The sequence below is a fragment of the Lissotriton helveticus genome, chromosome 8 (assembly GCF_964261635.1).
Source record: "Lissotriton helveticus chromosome 8, aLisHel1.1, whole genome shotgun sequence".
Classification (NCBI taxonomy): domain Eukaryota; kingdom Metazoa; phylum Chordata; class Amphibia; order Caudata; family Salamandridae; genus Lissotriton; species Lissotriton helveticus.
This window is the reverse complement of record NC_136069.1, coordinates 771373125-771393650: the sequence shown is the minus strand read 5'-3', so window position 1 is coordinate 771393650 and position 20526 is coordinate 771373125. Positions and strand designations below refer to the sequence as shown.

General features: G+C 53.1%; 1 protein-coding gene across 1 annotated transcript in view; it reads left to right on the top strand.

The window, feature by feature from the left end:
- The window catches only part of ABCC4 (ATP binding cassette subfamily C member 4 (PEL blood group)), a 1754849-nt gene that overhangs the window by 591860 nt on the left and 1142463 nt on the right, over window positions 1–20526 (top strand). The window lies entirely within an intron of this gene.

Here is a 20526-nt window from a genome sequence, read left to right as displayed (position 1 = left end):
CTAGGGTGCGGTGGCAGACAGTGTCGAACGCGGCGGAGAGGTCCAGGAGGATGAGTGCCGCTGTTTCCCCATTGTCGAGAAGGGCTCGGATGTCGTCGGTGGCTGCGATGAGGTCGGTCTCGGTGCTGTGGTTGGCTCTGAAACCGGACTGCGAGGGGTCGATGGATCCATTCGTCTCGAGGAAGGCGGCAAGCTGTCTGTTGGCGATCTTCTCGATGACTTTGGCAGGAAACGGGAGGATTGAGATGGGGCGGAAGTTTTTGAGGTCGGTGGGGTCCGCTGTTGGTTTCTTCAGGAGGGCGCTGAGCTCGGCGTGCTTCCAGCTCTCCGGGAAGGTGGCGGTGTCGAAGGAGGTGTTGATGACGTCTCGGAGTTGGGGTGCGATGGTGGAGTCGGCCTTGTTGAAGACGTGCTGGGGACAGGGGTCGGTCGGAGATCCGGAGTGGATGGTGTTCATCGTGCGGGCTGTGTCTTCGGTGGTCACTGCAGTCCAGGTGCGGAGGGTCGTGGCGGGGTGCGTTGGTTCGGCGGTAGGGTGCGAGGATGGTGTGCCGAAGCTGTTGTGGATGTCGGCAATCTTGCGGTGGAAGAACGAGGCGAGGGAGTCGCAGAGATCTTGTGAAGGGGTGATGTCGTTGTTGCCGGTGCTGGGGTTGGAGAACTCCTTGACGATGCTGAAGAGTTCCTTGCCGTCGTGGGCGTTGTTGTTCAGTCGATCCTTCAGTGATTTCTTCTTGGTGGTGCGGATGAGCTGGTGGTGCTTGCGGGTCGCGTGTTTGAGGGCGGTCATGTTGTCAGTGGTCCGGTCGATGAGCCAGGCTTTCTCGAGGGTGCGGCAGGTTTTCTTGGAGTCCTTGAGTTCGTCGGTGAACCAGGGGGCCTTCTTGCTTCTCGGTTTGCTGGGGAGGTTCTTCAGTGGTGCGAGGTCGTCAGCGCAGGCTGTCAGCCACTGCGTGAAGTTGCGGGCTGCTTCGTTGGGGTCCGGTGTGCTGGCAGGTGGGTTCTGGCTGAGGGAGGTGGTGAGCTGGTCGGCGGTGATCTTGCTCCAGCTTCTGTGAGGAACCTGTTGCGGGTGTTGGTGGGTAGTGGTTTTTCTGAAGCTGAAGTGGACGCAGCTGTGGTCGGTCCAGTGAAGTCCGGTGGAGTGGCTGAAGGCGATGTGCTTGCTGGACGAGAAGACGGGGTCAAGCGTGTGGCCGGCGTAGTGGGTGGGGGTGTTGACCAGTTGCTTGAGTCCGAGGTTTGCGAGGTTGTCCAGCAGGGCGGCGGTGTTGCAGTCCTTGTTGTTCTCCAGGTGGAAGTTGAAGTCCCCTAGGAGGATGTAGTCGGCGGAGGGGAGGGCGTGTGGGCTGATGAAGTCCGTGATGTCTTCGCTGAATTGTGTGCGTGGTCCCGGGGGTCTGTAGATGAGGGTGCCTCTGAGGGTCGTCTTTGGGTCGGTGTGAATCTGGAAGTGGAGGTGTTCAGCGGCGGTGAAGGTGTCGTCGGCGTCGGTCGTGATGCGGATGGTGTTCTTGTGGATGATGGCGATGCCTCCTCCGGTCTGGTTGACGCGGTCCCTCCTGATGATCTTGTATCCGTCTGGGATGGCGATGGCGATGTCGGGGGATGAGGAGGCGTTCATCCAGGTTTCGGTGAGGAACGCGACGTCTGGTGATGTTGTGTCGAGCAGGTTCCAGAGCTCGACGGCGTGTCTGTGGACGGAGCGGGTGTTGAGCAGGACGCACTTGAGATCGCTGCTGGGGTTTGGCCTTGCTGGTGTGGTGCATGTTCGGAGGCAGGTGAACTTGCAGGTTGTGCAGGTGAAGGGTCCGTGGAAGCATTTCGGGGCGGCTCGGCAGCAGGCGGGGTTTCGGCCGGCATTCAGTACGTTGAGGGCGGCGGCGTTGTAGGTCAGTCGGGTCGTCTTGCGTCGGTGGGGGCCAGGGGTTCTGGCGCTGGGCGCGGTCCAGGCGCGGACGGGCTTACGTTTGGCGCGCCTTCGGCGCACAATCGGCGCGCCCGCTGCGCGTGACCGCTGCGCGTACGCGCGGTCGCCATTTATGGCAAAGTGGGAGGGAGGGAGGAGCAGCTGGGAGGCGGGAGCGGGGAGGGCACAGAAGGAAAAGGGGGCGTGGCCGCTAGCACGGCGGCGGGAAGCGGGGAGCGGGGCGGGCGGACACAATACAAACACGGCACTGGGGGTAGAGAATGCAAAAGGGAATAACCAGAAGGGGACGAAACGATTAAACAGCAGTAAAGGGAAAAAAACAGTAATTATACGGCACAGATGGTGAGAATGCAGACAAAGTGATGAAAAAACGGCACAAATGGGGAAAATGCTAACAGAGTGATGAAAAACGGCGCAAAAGGGAAAAATAGGTACAGCACACGCAGTTGCGGCGAGGGTCAGGATCAGCGAGGCAGAGGGTCGGGGTTAGCGAGGTTAGCTAGGCAGGCTCTGCGAGCGACAGTGGGGCGAGGAGCACACGCAGCAGCTGGTGGCAGTGCGGCGCGGGGTTGTCCTGAGCCAGGTCACACTCACCTGCGCCGCGCGGTCGCCATATATGGCCAAGTGGGAGGGAGGGAGGAGCAGCTGGGAGGCGGGAGCGGGGAGGGCACAGAAGGAAAAGGGGGCGTGGCCGCTAGCACGGCAGCGGGAAGTGGGGCGGGCGGACACAATACAAACACGGCACTGGGGGTACAGAATGCAATAGGGAATAACCAGAAGGGGACGAAACGATTAAACAGCAGTAAAGGGGAATAAAACAGTAATTATACGGCACAGATGGTGAGAATGCAGACAAAGTGATGAAAAAACGGCACAAATGGGGAAAATGCTAACAGAGTGATGAAAAACGGCACAAAAGGGGAAAAATAGGTACAGCACACGCAGTTGCGGCGAGGGTCGGGATCAGCGAGGCAGAGGGTTGGGGTTAGCGAGGTTAGCGAGGCAGGCTCTGCGAGCGGCAGTGGGGCGAGGAGCACACGCACCAGCTGGTGGCCCAGGAGTCAACTGCACCGGGAAACCACCAGCTCCCCAGCCGCATAAGCGTCAAGGCCCCAGAGCCTCACCGCGGGCAAGGAGCGCGCCCCGGAGCATGGAGGGAGCCACAGCTAAAGAAGCGAGCTCAGCAGCGGTCCGCTTCACACACCCAGAAGGGTCATGCACTCCACACACGAGGTTGGATGTAGGCCACAGTTCCCGGTCGGGTGCGCCACTGCCACCAGGTCGCCCCACACCGGAATTTCAGGCAATCTCAGCAGCAGACATGTTCTCTGGGCTGCGACAGCAGCAGGGAAGCATTATTTCTTGATTGGAAGCAGGTTCGAGAAGGATAGAATTTACGGCTCACAGAGCTACTTCAATGAGCGGCCATCTTACGGCCAGACAAGCTCCGCCCCCCTCCCCCCCCCCCATGTCATTCTCTCTTGTAGGTACATCAGGCCATCATTGACATATAGGGACGCTATGTGCCATCCTCCTCCCATCTGGATCCCCCAATCATGTGCCTGCACTCTCTAGGCACAGGCCAGAGGTTCTATACCCAAAGCATATTTATGAGAGGGGAAAGTGGGCACTGCTGTCGCGTTCCTCTTCCCATTTGAAAAGGGGATGATGTAAGTGCCCCCATACTTACCTGCACCTCTGGGGCCCTGTACAGCAGTCTCATCCATCTAAGGAACCCAGTCCACATGCAAACCGCCGTAGCACCCCCAGCAAATAAGGCCAGCTGAGGGTGTCAAAACTCTTTTCAATATTTGGTGGGACTACCCAATAATGCTCTTGGTGTTGCCCCAGAGGGCCGACCAAACTGTCAGGGCCCACAGCATTGGGCTAGCCGCTCCTCCCCTGCAGTCGAGCAGGCCCGCCCACCTGCCCGCCCCCAAACAAACCCTTCTGTTTTCTCGCAGTGCCAGAAGCAGAAACCTAAAATGGTATTTATATAATACCAATTTATGTTCCTGCTTTTGAAACTGTGGGAAAGCAGTTGGGCAAAGCTCTTCTGCCCACATGGTGGAGCCGCCTCTGAGGTTTGGCCTTTTTCGTTGATTGACTGTATAAGTGCACACTAGTTGCAGGAACTGGAGATGCTCTTCAGCCCATGGTTTTAGAGATCAATATTGAGTAGATTCGAAATAAACATTTGCTTTTTACAGGCATGATTGGGTTTGAATGCTGAAACCTTGAGGGGCGACGTGGCTCTAAAGTAGAACTATACACTGCTTTAAGCAATTTGAATTGGGAAAGCACAGACTTCAGCTTTCTTTTTGTAGCAGTTATATGAGTGAGCTAGTAAGTGAGTAGAGAAAAATAGCCAGCGCATTTGAAACAACTTAATTATCTTTAGCCTCTGATCTTATTTGACTGAAAGATACATGCATCCTATGAACCTTCTCACTTAGAGAATGGGTATTGGGTCTAACTTTGTGAAAAAGTGTAATGATGATGAAAGTACATAAGGTAAAAGGGATGCCATTCCATAACATTGGGACCCAAACTAGAAATCTTTCATCTCCCTGAAAAACAAATTTCTTTTTGGTCATTATTATGGATGAATCAGCCTTGGATCTGAAATCTGGCATTGGTATGAAAATCTCAATGGAAAAACTAAATATTAATTTGTTTTTTCTTGTCTAAATTTGAAGATCAAGCCCAAATCTTAAAATGAATTCTGTCAAAATCAGTTGGCTAAAGCATATGTTTTTTAGGTCTTGACTGAGAAATCTCATGCGCTGTTCCTTGCGAGATCTTTTTACTTAATAAAAAAAAGCTTGATAAGGGTTTAAACGTGCCCATTATTTACCATTTCCTTGCATCTCATTGGTCACCGCCTGCAGGTTTCACTTTCTCTTCGCTTGTGTGTCCCTTCGGTGGAGCATGGACCGAGTACAGCTTCCTGTCCCCTGCCAGTGTCCTTCCACCGTTAATTCGCTTCTGAGGGTCCTTGTTTTAGAATTTCAGCTCTGCCCCTTCCTAAAAGAGCATCAGTTTGCAGGCTGTCTCCTCTCCTCCACCTGTACACCTCACTTATTGTTTTGTCTTTGCTTGCACCTGGACCCCCTCCCCGCGTTGTTGTGCGCACTGGCCACCACGCTGCCGTCCCCCGTGGGTTGCTTCTTCCCGCACTCCAGAAGAGTGCATATGTTTACAAGCTGTCTCCCTTTCTCTCACCACCCCATCTCTGTTGTTGCTTGCACCTGGCACCCAGCCCCACTTCTACGTCGTTGCTCGTACCTGTCCCCCCTTGTTGTTGCATCTCTGGTAGCCCTCCTCCATCATTGTTTTCGCTGTTAGTACAGCTGGCATTCACTTTGGTTATAAAAGACCTAAGGAGCGCAGAGCCCAGGGGAGACCCTGACCCTCCCACCGCACAGAGCGATGTAACAATGGCAACCAGACGGAATGAGCACGATGACAGCTTAAATACAAAAGGTAACCCTGTACCTAGAGTCAATAGGGCCATCAGGCTTATTAAATGACTTGACTACTCTTATGGAGCTAAAGCTTGGTTTCAGCCCTGACTGGGCATAAGCCATGGTTCTGAGACAAGAGAAACCTAAGTGGCTCTTGCCTCTCTCTAGGTACAATCGTCGTTCACATCTGATTTAGGAACGAACTAATTGTTGAGGCATTTGTAAAGTGCACCCTGATGACCAAACCACTGTTTGCAGCAAAAAAATAGGGCGCAGATAAAATTACATCAAATATAGAACAAGTGCATTTCAAGGCTTTATGAACCACGTGCATTAGATAAGGAACTATGCTGTGGATTGTGAAAGATCACTGTAAGCCCAGCCTGAAAAAACAGGAGAATGCTACCCGTTTTTTTCTGGTGAAACATCTGGGCTGTGTTTATTACAATCACTCAAAACCAAAAACGGCAAAAAGCACTGGCAAAGGCAATAACTCTGACCTATCCTAGATCTACTGGGTTTGTCAGTGTTTTAGCTATGTTGTACAGAAGCGCTGCTGTAAAAGTAAAAAAAACACACAAAAAACGTTATTTACTGCTAACACTGACAGTGCGTCATTTTTTTATTTTTTTTTTTACTTCCAGCTATGGTGCACAGCAGCTCTGTTGATGTTCATCATGGCTAAAACACATTGAGACATAATGGATTTGCCAATACTTGTGTTTTTATATTTATCCAAGCCAGTCAACCGCGCAGTACTTTCCGAAGTTTAGCAATGTTTCTGTTTGAGAATCCGCCTATTAAACACCTCACAATAAACCCATCAGGAAGTGATGAAATACAGCTTCCAGCTATTTTAAGCCAGTTGAACTAATAATTAGTCGAAGCTTTTCGCCAGCTTAAATTTCTCACATTTCAGCCAGGAGAAATTCGCTTTTGTTCGGCCTCATCTTCGCACAAGGGTTATAGTTTTACTTTTATTCTTGTTAATCGCCAACTCGTACATTATGTTCCCACCGAATGTAATTGAGCTTTAAAGGGTTCGCGCAATAACCACTCCACGCATCAGTTAGCGTAAAAGGCCATTTATTAGGACAGGCATGACATCAGCAATAAACATAACACATTACCTTTTAACAATCCCCCAACATCCTGCCATTCACCCCATCATCCACTCACGTGCTTCACCAGCCACTCCCCCTTCACACCATGACCTCTTTGCATCTCATTCACTTTCCCCCTTTCACTTTCCAACTCCTCTGTCATCTCCATCCATCGCACTCCCGTCTACCACTCCCCCCATCCTGCACCTGTAACCCCCTCCCTGAAAGGGTGATTCTGCCCGTCATGGACTCCCCACCCCTCCCAGTTCCCGTCAACACCCTGTCTTGCCATCCTGTCCTAAACTGGCACATTGCCCAACTTTTGCAATTACAAACAAACGCCCACAACCCCTTTTCCAACTGTAGGGTGGGTGGGTGGTAAAACTAACTTCTTTCCCTGAGGCACCGGGGACAGGAAGAGGAAGTCCTTCCCCCTCCTGTCCCCTTAAATAACCTCCTAACCCCTCCCACCCCTGACCTATCCCCCTAAACTACTTCCTGCCGTGTCCTAACCTCGCGCGAACACCCCGGGGAAAAGACTGGTCTGCCGACCTGCTTTCCCCCGGGGGCCGCATCGCGCAATAACCACTCCACGCATCAGTTAGCATAAAAGGCCATTTATTAGGACAGGCATGACATCAGCAATAAACATAACACATTAACTTTTAACAATCCCCCAACATCCTGCCATTCACCCCATCATCCACTCACGTGCTTCACCAGCCACTCCCCCTTCACACCATGACCTCTTTGCATCTCATTCACTTTCCCCCTTTCACTTTCCAACTCCTCTGTCATCTCCATCCATCGCACTCCCGTCTACCACTCCCCCCATCCTGCACCTGTAACCCCCTCCCTGAAAGGGTGATTCTGCCCGTCATGGACTCCCCACCCCTCCCAGTTCCCGCCACCCAGGGAACCCCCGGAGGGCGGTTACCTGCCCCACCACACGTGCACCTTTCGAACTCATACTCTCGGACACCAGATAGATTCATTCCACAAATGGCTAATCAGGTCGCGCAACTCCATTAGGTAAAAGGCATTCTCCATGTGAGAAAGGTGCACGCCGTCATCCCGGAAAAGAAGTGGCTGCTCCAGCTGAAGCCCGACATGAGCCAGCACGTGGATCCCTTTATCTGCACAAAAGAGTCTCATAGCCCTGTTCAGTTTTCTGCGTGCCCGTTCGACTGCCGCAGGCTTAAGCGCACCCCTCCAGATCCGTCGTGGAACAAACTCAGTCCACACAATACAGGCGCCAGCCAGATTGCGTTTCATTGCATCCAAATCCCTCTGCATCAAGTGCAAAAGTGACACCCCCGACTGCTTCACTAAGTCATTCTCTCCCAAGTGGATGATGAGCATGTCCGGGCAGCCCAGCTGCGCCACTTTCTTTGTGAGCCATGGTAGCAATTCTCCCCAACGCATTCCGCTCTTACCCCACCATTGCACTTCATGATGGCTGCTCCTCAGGCCTAGGTTACGGCCGTACACCCGCCTGGCAGCATACTTCTCCCCCCAGTGCACAAAAGAGTGCCCAACGACCCAGGTGACCGTCTTGGCCCCCGGCCCACGAACACAACCTACGAAGAGAAAGAGATTAGTACCTCAGCAGAACAAGAGAAGCAACAACAAAAACAGTGCAGCCGGCCAAGCAGCACGCCCCACCCTTTCATTTACGCACATAGCGCTCGCAGCAACGCGACCACACCGACCAATCCGCCGGATCTCCTCCCACGACCAACCCAAACCCGCCGCAGCAGTGGCCGCCCCGATCCGAAACGAGTGCGTGCCAAAACGCGCCGGGTCCCTGCCCAACTTCCGCAAAGCCATCCGCAGAACCGCCAACAACTGAGAGGACGTCAAGCGCTTTCGCGACGCATGCACAAAAATCTCCCCTTCCAAACTCCGCACTCGACCACAAAATGCCAGCCACTCATGCACCGGGCACACACCCTCACACCCACTCTCCGACAACCACACCCATTTGCCCCGACCCAACTGGTCTGTTTTGGAACGTCCCAACCAGATACCCAAACGAACCCCATCCACACGCACGTCCGCAAACACTCGGCCCGGCGCCCCACGAGTCCCCAGCAACTCTGACACCCGAAATGCACCAAAAAACATCCAAATCATGCATAAACGAAAGAGCACCACCTCTTCCCCATCATAACAACAAAATTGCCACTCCCTCAAAACCTGCACCAACAAATCGAACGTGACCGCCTCCCGTGGCAGTTCCCCCCCACCAATCTCCACCCTCACCCGACCCCAACCTTTTAACATTAGGCTCAGCAGATCCGCCCTAGCCGGATCAAAACCCAAATACACCATGCTGTAGAAAGATACACCCGCCAACTTGCCCGCAATCGTCGTCTGCGACAGCCCTTTATCCATGCAATCCAACACAAAGCGCACCACCCCACGCTCACACTCTTCCTTGGACAACCGACCCACTCCCATCTCTCCCCCCACCAAGGACCCAAACTCAGACCACGCCAACCGGTACGCCCGCCTAGTGGACCCCGCTATTGACCTTTCAACCAACCCAACCACTCTCACTCCCCCCAGGCCCAGATACCCTCCGGCACCTTGGTCTTGCAAGCTTCCGCTGCCGGCGCCAGCTCCCTGAAGCGCTGCCACTGCGAACGAGATAACGCATCCGCAATTTCGTTACTCACGCCTGGCACATGTTGCGCGCGGAACAGCACATTGTAACGCAGACACAGCAGCATGAAACTTCGTAGCAAGCGCAGCACCCGCAGGTCCCTTGCCTTTTGGTTGTTCACCAAGTCCACTACAGTCATATTGTCCACATGAAACAACACCGACCTGTTCCTGAACTCAGGGCCCCACACCAGCAAAGCAACCAACAAGGGGAAGAACTCCAAAAACGCAATGCTCCTGCCCTGTCGCAGCCAATGAGCCGGCCACTGCTCTGCACACCAGCGGCCGTCCCAGAAAATTCCGAAACCGGCAGCACCCGCCGCGTCAGAGTAGAGCTGAATCTGCCACACCATCCGGTCACGCGCAAAATCCAAGGACACACCGTTGAAGTCTTCCAGGAAAACCAGCCACACTCGCAAGTCCGACCGGACCCCCAGCGTGATCCTGATCCTGTGATGCGGGAGGGCCGCCCCCGACATGGCCATGCCGAGCCGCCTGCAAAACGTCCTACCTGCCCTCACCACCCTGCACGCAAAGGTCAACAACCCCAACAGGCGCTGCACGGACCTCAGATCCATCTTCCGAACCTCAATCGCACTTCTCAAAGCTCCCTGCATCTCCTCCACCTTCCGTACCGGTAGCCGCGCCTGCCAAGCCACCGAATCCAGCTCAATCCCGAGAAAAGTCAGGCAACAACTAGGACGTTCAGTCTTCTCCGGCGCCAACGGCACCCCAAAATCCTGTGCCAACAACTGAAACTGCCGCAAAGCCTCGCCGCAAGCGCCAGAGTGACCCGCGCCCACAAACAGAAAGCCATCCAAATAGTGAGACACCAGCCGATGTCCACTTCGGTCCACAAAGGCCCACTGCAAAAAGGAGCTGAAAGTCTCGAAAAGCGCGCAGGAAATCGCACAACCCATCGGTAGAACCATGTCCACGAAGATGGACCAGTCAAACTGCATGCCCAACAGTGAAAAATCCGCGGGGTGAATGGGGAGGAGGCGAAAGGCCGACTTGATGTCACATTTGGCCAACTCTGCCCCCCTCCCACAGGACCTCACCAAGCCTATGGCATCATCCACCGACGCATACAGCACTTTTGAGTCCTCCTAAGCAATGAAATCATTCACCGACCCTCCCTCAGGCCAAGACAAGTGATGAATCAAGCGAAACTCCCCAGGTTCTTTCTTGGGCACCACCCCCAGAGGTGATACAATGAGATCCGACATCGGCCAGTCTGCCAAAGGACCCGCAATCCTGCCCTCCGAAACCTCCTTCTCCAATTTACGCGCCACTACCTCCGGCAACTCCTTGGCGGACCGCAAGTTCTCAGCCCAACGTCTCTCCCTTGGCCCCTGATAACCAATCCTAAAACCTTCCATGAAACCCCAGTACAATCGCAGCGCCGCTTCTTTATCAGGGTATCGTGAGAGCCATGGACACATGGCCTCCAACCTAACCGGAGTACGGGCCCTTCGGCCCAGGCTGACCCCTACCCTTGGCAAGCTTCCACTGCTCTGACGGCGAAGCCAACGTGAGGCACTGTGTAACTGCATGCCGCCCCCCCCGCACTTCGAACACTCATGATTGAACTTACAAGAGGGGCGGTTGCAGAAACCCTTATTGAAACCCCAACAGGCTCCCAAAGACACTGGCTTGTACTGTTGTCCCGCAGCCCCGGACCACACCGCTTGGTTTCCCAAGCCACCTGTACTTCCTTGGCTACCCGCCCCAGACTGGGCGGGGCGCGACTGAAAAGACCGATAAGTCACCGGAAGACCACTAGCCTTATGAGTGGAAGCCGCCGCCTGCGTCGAAGACATCCATTGAAAACAAAGCTCCTGGTCCACCTCCCCCCATGGCTTGTCCGGATTGACGCTGATCCTGGCCCTAAACTCCTCGTCGTAGCTCAGCCAAGCAAAACCCCCGAAATGCAGCTGCGCCTTCCTAATCATGTCCATATACTTAAACAGAGCAATCGCCCGATCACCATGTTTTTCACAATATATACTCGCGTAAATCAAGAAAGCCGACGTCCAATTCTCCATAGTAACCGGCACCCTCGGCCGCCTGGTCAACTCCCATTCCTCCTCCTTAGACCCTTCCTTTGCCTGAATCTCTCGATGTAGTAGTTTAAACACATCCACATATTCGTGCCTCCAAATCTTCCCTCTCGTTTTTTCCGACAAATGTGAACCCAGGGGGACAGCTAAACCCATATAAGGCAACTTCTTGGGGAGCTTCCCCACTCCCTCCTCTTTACCCCCCAAATCCTCCACCTTGTCGGTTTGCGCGCTGGCCGTCGTGACCTGCTTCCCCCCAGCAGTCGCCACCGGCTCTGCCCCAACATGGGCCCCTGTCCGTACAGACCCATCCCCCACCCCCACCGACCGGCAGGGCTTCTCCCTCCCTCCTTTCCCCCCCGTCAGTCCAAGCGTCCCACCTCCCGTCGCCGTGCGTCCGCCGGCTTCGTGGTCCCTTTGGAGGCCCGACTGGCGCCATCTCGTGCCTCATGGGAAACACCGACCGTGGCAGATGCCACCTTAGCCCTGTCCACACACTCCGACTCACGCAATTCACCCTCTTCCAGCTCATCCTCGTCATCCTCATAGTCCAACCATTCGTCCTGAACATCCAAAGGCACCACTTCCGTAACCACTCTCTTGCCACCCTTCCCTTTCACTCCAGGCATAAACTCGCAGTCCAGCATCGTTGGCGCCCGCTCCCTCGATGGAGGACAGGCCGCTGCGGACCCCCTTGCTTCTTCGTCCCGGCGTTTGGAGGCCGTTTTGCACCCCGCCGGCCCACCCCGGCCTCTGCCAGCTGACCCCGTTGGCTTGTCCCCCCCCCCCGAGCCGTATGCGCTCGGGGAGGCCCTGGTGCCAACAGGTCTCTGATCCGTCAAGGCAGTCCCTGGACTTTCCACCCAGACCCACTGGCCGCGTGACCCAGGGGCACCCCTACCTCTACCTCCAATCGCCCCCCTGCCACGCGCAGGCGCCAGGACCCCATCGCCCTTGGGCGCCTCACCCGCCTTCGACTCCCTCGCCTCCTTCAAACGCTGCCACTCCCTCTCATACTCAGAAATGACGCAACGCTGGTCGCGGGCCCTCTCCTCTTCGGACATGTTCTCCCACCTGTCATAAAGAGACGACCGCCCAGGCCCCCCCCCGGGCACGAGTGCCGCAGCACCCCCTGCCCCAGTCTGCTGCTGCGCCTTCAGCGGGCCTTTGCCCTTGGAACCCTGCTGCTTGACAACCCCTTTCCGGCCCCTCGAAAGGTCGACCGGTTGCTCCAGTACGGTGAAGTCCTCCTCCCCCCCAGACTCCCCCCCTGACAGGGTGAGCGCAAAATCCTCACCAGCCGTCGCCTCCCACTCACCCAGATCCTCCCCCTCACTGCCCTCACTGCTCTCGTCGTACCCCACCAGTTGCCCTACACTCCCCGACCCCCCAGCACGCAGTGCCGGCGGAGGCCCAGCCGCCCTGACCACCACACCGGAAATCGCCTCCTCGGACGCGATCTTGGCCGGAAGGCTCAGCCGCCTCCCCCCTTTCTTGGGCGCCTCCTGCTGTCTCTTGCCCCTAGCCTTCTTAGGCGCGCCCACCCGAGCCCCATCGGGCTCATCCATACAGGCTGCAACAACTGCGGCCACCCCCGCTTGATGAAAAAAGGGTTCAGGCAGATCAGGTCGTTTTACCCCTTTTCTAGGTTTGCCCGGCGTTAGCCGCTTCTCACCCAACTCACGATTTATCAAATAAAGAGGCAGGCGCTGGAGATTGGAAGGCAGGAAACAGGAGTTTATTTCCGACGGAACGGAACACGTCAAATCAGACAACAGGGTATCTTCTCGAGGTGCTCTAACAAGTTTCTCTGCGGCTCCGTCTTTTATACACAGGTTTATGATGTACAAACATTCCTTATTGCAATAAAGACACTTTGAAGTACAGAAAAGGCATGTTTGGGACCCCAGCTCCAAGCCCATTCCCATACTGACCGCTCTGATGTTGTTTTCCTCTCCCAAATGTGACATGTGATTGTAATCTGCAGCCGGACATTCCAACAGGGCACGAGGGCAGGAGGGGGTGGTCAGATCTAAGGTTGGGCAGGCGATAAGATCATGTTTCGCTATGCGGGGCCGGAGGGGTACATCCACGAGACCTAGTTTTATGATGTGGGACTGGGCCGAGAGGCCAGGTGTAGCCGGGGGTGGGGGCATCAGAAGAGAGGAAGGGTGTTCCTGGGAGGGATGTGGGGGTGTCGGTCGGATCTAGGGGTGTGAAGGCCTTGATTAATCACCGTTCCTCTGATGTGAGGCGAGGTCCTACTGTAGGAAGCAATAAACTGCATCTGTTGGGCTAGGTGATGGCCCGGGATCAGGCCGGGCAACCGGGCAGAGAGGAAGAGGTTACCAAAAAGGGCCCGTTCTATGAGTAGGATGAAAGAGCGAGGGGGCAGGGGTCCGGAGTGGTGACAAGGTCGTGTTTAGCGGTGCGTTTATGGCCTGAACAGGAGAGACCGGGGGCTGTTGGGGCGCGGGGTGCTTGCGTGGCTGGAGAGAGAGAGAGAGAGCGATAGAGAGAGAGAGAGATGATGGCTATCGGCAATGGGCAGAGAGGTCATGACACAAAGATGGCTACTATCTATGTTCGTGATGGAGCCTAAAAGGGAACAAGATGGCGGGGCCACTGTTTCGTGACTTTCTTTACCTTCAACAGTGGCGAGGGTGAACACAAATGAACGCCGCTTATGTACATATACATTTTGTCATTTTCCACAGTCGCCGCTTTTTACATAAGATAGATCATTTCCGTGTTTATCATACATATAGTCGTGTGTAGTCAATGAAATAGCGTTTGTCAATATTGGTAGACTTACATATAACCGTGTGTAGTTGATGTGACATACGAGGTGGAATACATATAAATTTACATTTGTCGTACTTAAAAGTGACCGATGAAACATTTTACAGGCAAAAGTGGTTGAGGGAGGAATTTAGTCCAATACAAGCAATTAGTCAAGGGGTGTAGAAAGTTCCGAAAAAAAGGGGGTCTTCGCCTCAGTGTCCTTTTAGTAGCGAGTCATCACCGGTAGGTTCTGGTAGTTCATTTTCTTCCGTTGGCGCTGTTGAGCACCGGCGGTGGAGCTATAGGTCCAGCTCGGGTCCTTCTTTACACGTCGCAGGGTGTGATCTGTCCTTTGCCGTTAGGCCACAGTCCTGTTTCCTAGCTAATCTCTCTTAAGGGTGCCTTATGCTGGGCACCTGCATTTCTTTCTCGGAGTCAGAATCCACGTGGAAAGGATAGAAGGGGTTTTGTCGGATAATCGAGGGAGGTGAGGGCGGAGTGGGACCGGATCTTTGAGACGGACCAAGGGAGCAAAAGGGTGATGCGCAGGCAGGTCCATCAATCGGGCTGAAAGGGCGGGGACTTCTGGCACGCGTGGGTCAACAAGCAGAGGGCTTCAAGGCAGCCCTCCATTCCTTCGTTCTCTGCGTTTGAGAGTGGTGCATCGTCCCGCGTCCCGTTGCTCTGCGGCTCCATCTTAGGTCGAGGTCACACGCGCCTCACGATCTGTGGCCAGGTTATGCGTCACGTCCAGCCCCTCTCCTCCGGTGACTGTGTATCCTTGAATGGGTACAAAACAGGTTTTAGCGAACTGGCAAGAGAAGGCATTTATACATTTCAATTCCGTCCCAGATCTAGGTAGCTGGGGGTACGTTTCATCGGTCACGGTCACAAGTTATCACTGTGGAGTATGTATACAGGCATGTCTACTGAGTTTGAACTAAGTCTATTTGGCGTTCATTCATGTCGCATGTGGCTTTCTGACCCTAGCCCTGGCAGTCTTTTTACATCAACAGTTAAGCAGGGTCATCAGTTATACCTCGAGTTTACGGAGCTGGGGTCAAGCGGGAGGAACGGGGAAGTTTTGGACATCCGTACTTGGGTGCGGAGGGATGGGGCAATCTGGGCCTAGGAGATTGTGTTTCTAACGAGCTGAGAGCAGAAGGCCACTGACGTATAGTCCTCCTATTAAAGGGCCAGATTAGGGGGACATCAGTCGTCTTACCTGTCCTTTCCTTTATAGCCAATTTGAGTTCTATCATTTTTACAGAAAAGGAGAGGTAGTAACATGGCAAATTACAATTGTTTTAGTTTCTGGCAATTTGTCGATCACCTTTGTGTTCGAAAAACCAATTAGGCTCGTGCCGGCGGGGCACAACATTACCACACAGAGGAAGAGGGAGCAGGGGTCGTTCGCATTTTATATGAACTATTCGGTACACGTACAACATGAAGGGAAAGGACGAGAGAGAGAGAAACGTGTACAATAATAGGCCATTTTGGTGCGCACAAAACACAAAACAGTAGGGGTCATATTATATAGAAACACAGACTGAGGGACAACGCAAATCCAGATACTACGTACACATGAATTCAGGCGAGGGGGGGGTACATGCATTTACATACAGAACTCAAGACAAAACATAGAACAGTACTTGGCCAAAGACATTTCCTCCTGCATGCTGCGCATCCTTAGTTTCCTATTTAATTCACCTGGCTGTCTTTTGCTGTTCGTCTCTGTTGCAAATACTTATACTTTCGTCAATTGTTCAGGAACTATCCTGGTCGGGCTAGTACTTACGGTGGGATCTTTGAATCATTTTTAGCGGACGGGTATCCAGACTGAGGCAACGGAGGGTGTTAGTTGGGGGAACAATGGGCAACTTCGAGTTTCATGGCGTAAGAATCTACTCGTAGGTGCACGTCATTCTTGGTTGCATTATTCGGGGGCCGGTTGGAGTCATATTTTTGTCATACCGCAATAACCCGCCAAGTTTCTGCTTCAGGCCACCCCTCCAGTCGCTGGGTTCAGAGAGAGAGAGACGGTCGTTTCTAAGTAAGGGAGTGTTATATCTATGTCTGTTCATCGTGTATAGGTGCTATGTTCAGACCCCCTTTTTCCCCATTCCATCGGTCGTCCAATCATCACTCAAGTCGTACAAAAACATCTCTCTTATCAGGTCAACGCGTGCAACGTATATCCAGTCGAGTTACTCACATTCGGTCATACACACAGGCATTCATATCACCCAAATCCGCGTTGCTTAGGTCTTCTCCACACTTTAGTCGATGTTCTGATGCGACCTGCAGAAAGAAGGGGAAGAAGAAGGGGTGGGGGCAGCGTTTAAAGACACATTCACGCGCATAAACCCAAAAGGCTTTTTACTTACTACGTATTTCGACCTATCTCCGCGGGGTGCAGTCCCTTCCATCTCGGCGTTTTAAGCCCCGAGGGCCTGATGGTGCGGGAGGCATAATCATTTATGGACTGCACATTGCATAGATCGCCCACGTGTGGTATTGCGGATCTTGTGTGGGGGGGGGTCAAAACAAATGGGCAATCAGGGTAAAGTGGGTGAACTCGTGTTCTTCTTCGAGGAGTCGGGGTGGTCTACAGTGGTACCGGGTCTGGTTTAGGGGCATCTGAAACAATTTCCCTGAGATATGTGGCATACAAAGTAAAACAGAACACCGGGACCTTTATCGATTGCCTTAGGTTGCACAAAAGTAAAAAAACACACGCAACAACTTGGATCGTTCACATTTTCAATATTTCTAGGTACTTTGCTTTTTAACCTTTTAGTAATCGACTTGCTTTATTTTGCCTATATTTTACGTAGGTCGGAAACAAGGGCTATGTATTCAAAACTTACCAATCCAAAAGCTACGACTGTATTTGTTATCACAAAATCTTTATTTAAAAAAAATGTTGACGTACAAATGCAGGCCTACAACCACGTGGGCCAGCCACGGAGCAGACTGGAACTGTACATGAGGGCATATTTATCTGCGGAAAACATAACTGAGTCGGTGGTTGTTCTATTTCATCAAGGTATGATAAGTGCAATAAAATCATATCGAAAATTCATTGTGGGTAAGTACCATCAGTGTCAAAAAGTTTCGAACTTTCAATAATACTGTAATCAATGATGCGTCAGAACTTAATATCAAATTCATTGTTCGAATGTTCAAGCAATACTCATCCCCTCCCGCCATGTGCTTCAAAACTGCATACATATCTCACGATATCAAGTCTGAGCATCCGGAACACAACGGGGAATTGCGAGTTTCGTTTGTACCGGCGCCATTTTGGGTGGAGTCAGGCGGGTCCAAGTATAGTCAAAATGTCTCTACCAACTCGTGGTTGGACCAGAACCTCTTTTCGGCAGTCCAGAAGTTTCGTTAAGGGGCAACAGAAGGGACCGGTGACATGAACCATCAATCAAAGAAAAGGGAGAGGCAACAATCTTTCCTACCGGGTCGTACTGATGTTCCACCGGAACTGATCAAATCGGTAGTCTGCAGTATCTTGGGTCATTCAAAACTGAGGCTGGCGCCAGCATGAGGGCGCCGACGTCTCGTGGCTACGTCTTGGTCGTTCTGCGGGCAATCATGGCAGCCATTTCCCATCGGGGGGCGGTCGGGGGCCCGCGGAGGTCGAGCTGGCCAGCGACCAGGCCATCCTTGCACGCCAGGTTCGTTCCTGCAAGGTCGACCGCCATTTTTAGGAGTTCTGCAGCTACCGGCAGTCACTGGGTCAAATGAGCAGACGGACTCCAGCCTGTTGGGTGAGGCGTCGTAACACCGCCACAGTGGACGAGACCCTGCTGGGTGTGTGGAGCGTCCCTATACTGCAAGAGTGGACGAACCCTTTGCCGGGTGTGTGGAGCGACACTGCACCGCAAGAGTGGACGAACCCTTTGCCGGGTGTGTGGAGCGTTGGGGGTGCAGCTGAGGGGCCTCCACCTGGGGAGGCGGGAGAGGCTCGTCCGCGCCGCCTCTCCCTCCCAGTGCACCCCACGGCGTCTCGCTGACATTTGTTATGGCCGGACCAGGCGATGAAGAAGAGGGGGGGGGTCGGAGGCATATGCAAGACATCCCCCCCCCGTGGCCTGCAAGGCGCCAGGAGAAGAAGGGAATGGGAGGACGAGTTCATTCCGGGCCGGGCCATTCACCCCACGACTTCTCCGGCCGAGGGGCGGCCAGCCGCTTCTCCACCCCAGGCCACAGGAGCGGGTCCCTTGGTTCATCCTGGGGACAGGCCTTGGCGCGTGGTGTCGCCTCCGGACTATTCGCGTAATGGTTCTCCACCCCAGGCCGCCGACGACGGCTTTTGTAGACTTTCTGACGCCCAAAAACCTACTAGAAAGTAGCCCAAAGTAGCCCGACATTGCTACTTTGGGGAAGGAGGGACAGGAACGGCGTCAAGCAGACGGCGAAATGCATTGTGGGTTTGTTGTTGCAGCCGTTTGCCGTGTAAATAGTTGTTTAATATATTTTTGTTCAAATAAAAACGTTTTAACCTGTTACTTTGCTATAGTGTTGTATATTTCTAATATTTGCCTAGGGTTTGTCGTTAATTGGGCGGTGGTGGTCGGTGGAGCCGAGCTGTCTCGCAGTCATCATGGCGTTGAGTTGGGCTTTCCTCACTAGTTTCATACTTCCTGAGGGGTTGTTCCTAATGCTTCCATTTCAGTGAGGTTGAAAAGAGATCTCATCAGTGGCCTACTGATTTTACTCGATTTCTTAATTTTTTTCCTAACGATTCTTATGTTCTTTTATTTGCTAGCACGACACAGCGGCTAATCCGCATTTTCTTTATATACGTCCTTTTTATTAGGGGTGTCCTCCGGTGGAGCCAGATGGTCTACCTCTAATAAATGGTCCGGGCTGAACCAACTACTGAGCAATGGGGAGAAGATAGGCATGACGGGTTACAACGGGGACAAAAGTCAGCACTACCTATCCTTCACTACTTTGCGGAGACTAGGTAGAATATTTCTATTCTACAGTATTCGCAAATAGGGAATACCCAAAGAGAGAACCAATTCCAAACAGTCAAGTTCGGACAAACAATCAATCAATCAAATGAGGAATAAAATAGGCGCGACGGGTTACAACGGGGGCAAAAGCCTGCGCTACCTACCCTTCACTATCTGCAAAGAGAGAGATCTTCCTGTTCCTCTCTGTTTGTAGGCAGAGAAGATCCTTTCCAAGAACCAATTCCGAACGATCAAGGTCCGGTCAAACAATCAATCAGTGGGGGATAAAAATAGGCACAACGGATTACAACGGGGGCAAAAGCCTGCGTTACCTATCCTTCACTATCTGCAAAGACTAAACAGAGTATGGCGGCTCTGTGCTTGTTTGCAAATAGAGAATGATCCAAAGAGAACCAATTCCAAAACAATAAATTCTTGGATAACAATCAATCAAATGGAGAGGGAAGTAGGTGCGACGGGTTACAACGGGGGCAAAAGCCTGCGCTACCCACCCTTCACTATCTGCAAAGGGAGAATACTCCTATCCTTCCCCGTTTGTAGACAGAGAATCTCTCAGGACAAAACAATCAAAATGCGTAATACTAGTATTTTCCAATGACAATCAAACAATCAATTCGCAATTTGTCGTGTTTACACGACCTTACGCGGACCGTATGGACAGTTTCTCGTCTTCCGTTTCCAGCGCCCGATCGTCCTCTATTCTCCATAATTGCTGTGGCACTCCTGATGGTTCCCAGTCAGGACCGTAGAACACTCGAGAGAGGTCTGCTCGGAACCAGTGAAGTTCGGATGATCGGCTGCCAGACAAGGGTCTATCGGGCAGGAGCTCTTCCCGATCGTTGCAGTCGTTCACTCTGTCTTTGGGACCTCTCTCACTGGATCCACGTGTCGCTGATGGGCCCCACGTTTGGGACGCCAATTGATGAAAAAAGGGTTCAGGCAGATCAGGTCGTTTTACCCCTTTTCTAGGTTTGCCCGGCGTTAGCCGCTTCTCACCCAACTCACGATTTACCAAATAAAGAGGCAGGCGCTGGAGATTGGAAGGCAGGAAACAGGAGTTTATTTCCGACGGAACGGAACACGTCAAATCAGACAACAGGGTATCTTCTCGAGGTGCTCTAACAAGTTTCTCTGTGGCTCTGTCTTTTATACACAGGTTTATGATGTACAAACATTCCTTATTGCAATAAAGACACTTTGAAGTACAGAAAAGGCATGTTTGGGACCCCAGCTCCAGGCCCATTCCCATACTGACCGCCCTGATGTTGTTTTCCTCTCCCAAATGTGACATGTGATTGTAATCTGCAGCCGGACATTCCAACAGGGCACGAGGGCAGGAGGGGGTGGTCAGATCTAAGGTTGGGCAGGCGATAAGATCATGTTTCGCTATGCGGGGCCGGAGGGGTACATCCACGAGACCTAGTTTTATGATGTGGGACTGGGCCGAGAGGCCAGGTGTAGCCGGGGGGGGAGGGGGCCATCAGAAGAGAGGAAGGGTGTTCCTGGGAG